The following is a 1332-nucleotide window of genomic DNA, read 5'->3' on the forward strand; positions in this document are numbered from 1 at the left end:
CAGCAAGGACAGTATAGAGTGCCTTCATTCAAAGATGTTAACAGCCACTCTGGATTGCATTAACTCTTTACCTATGTATCCTAATTATTATTCAAGAAACATCATGTTGCCCCACATCATTGAAACCTGAACCAGATAGTACCACATGAACATGTTAATGCTGTGGGACACCACTGAATTGTCTAGGGAATTCTGCAGCCTTCTGGGACATCTTAGTATCACTTCTTCAAAGTGAATAATCAACTGTTTTACATTGATGCCTTGAAATGACAAGAACTTTATACAAGTCTCTTTGGAGTTTGGAATCAGCATGTGTCATATTAGAGTTTTTTGGTGTATTCCATTCCTGTAATGACCATTAATACTTGGGTTCTAAAAATGTACCTAGATCAGGAGAAAATTCTCCAGCTTTCTAGGATACAAACAGAGCTTTCAGTTGGTTTGGATCCAAGTGTGCCCAAAGGTGTATTGCAGGTAGGTATACTGTATGTATTCTTTGGGAGATACTAATATAAGAAACATAGAGTAAGCCATGAAAGTTTGGGAATAAAGCAATATCTTCTTAGAAATTAATATTTCATTACAATCACATAGTAAATTTTGGTAAATCTAAATTCTTCATGGAAGTTCAATCTAGAGCCTGCTCTTCCAGCTATTGCAAAATTTGTAAATCACTTAAGTCCTTATTTGTAAACTATCAATTCTCTTATAAACAGCTAAGAATCTAATTTCTGTATAAGACTCCCTGAAGTGTAAGCTTGAAATTTTATCTCTTTTTGTCAGCTCACTTTCTATACTATTTGAACTCCAGCTTAAAACAAAACAAATAAACAAATACCCCCAAATCCTCATTGTCTTTGTATGTTCTAGTACTTTATTAGGAAAATAAACAAATGATATGATTGTTGCGTAGTTCATCAGATTAAATCATGAAGACATTTTTCATTATCTGATGTATCTGGAGAAGAATAAAAGGTGAAAATAGCTCCTAACAGAATTTTCTCAAAAGATGTAATTATATTATGGTTCAAGGTAATACTGAACATCAAAACATGTATAATTTCACTTTTAAAATATTAATTTACTTAAGTAATGTTAATAAACTATATTTTGATATGAAATTTTTATCTCCAAGTTGATAAAATTTGCTATCAAATAAAAATAGATTTTTAGGAAGGGAATAAAGATAAATTCAAATATTGTCTCCAAAATAATTACCCCATCAATAAAAGTGGATTCCATGAGTCATTTGTTTTGCATTTTTTATTAAGCATTACTAATAATATTTAAAAATACCAAAGATAAACATGATGAAATTGAAATTTTACATAT

General features: G+C 30.5%; 1 non-coding gene across 1 annotated transcript; it reads left to right on the forward strand.

Annotated features, from left to right (window-relative positions):
* Positions 1 to 893: 893 nt before the first annotated feature.
* On the forward strand, positions 894 to 960 carry LOC113190763 (small nucleolar RNA SNORD77). The gene has a single exon (XR_003301824.1). It is a non-coding gene; the product is annotated as a small nucleolar RNA SNORD77 (small nucleolar RNA).
* Positions 961 to 1332: the final 372 nt, after the last annotated feature.

Source organism: Urocitellus parryii, chromosome 2, assembly GCF_045843805.1.
Source record: "Urocitellus parryii isolate mUroPar1 chromosome 2, mUroPar1.hap1, whole genome shotgun sequence".
Taxonomy (NCBI): Eukaryota; Metazoa; Chordata; class Mammalia; order Rodentia; family Sciuridae; genus Urocitellus; species Urocitellus parryii.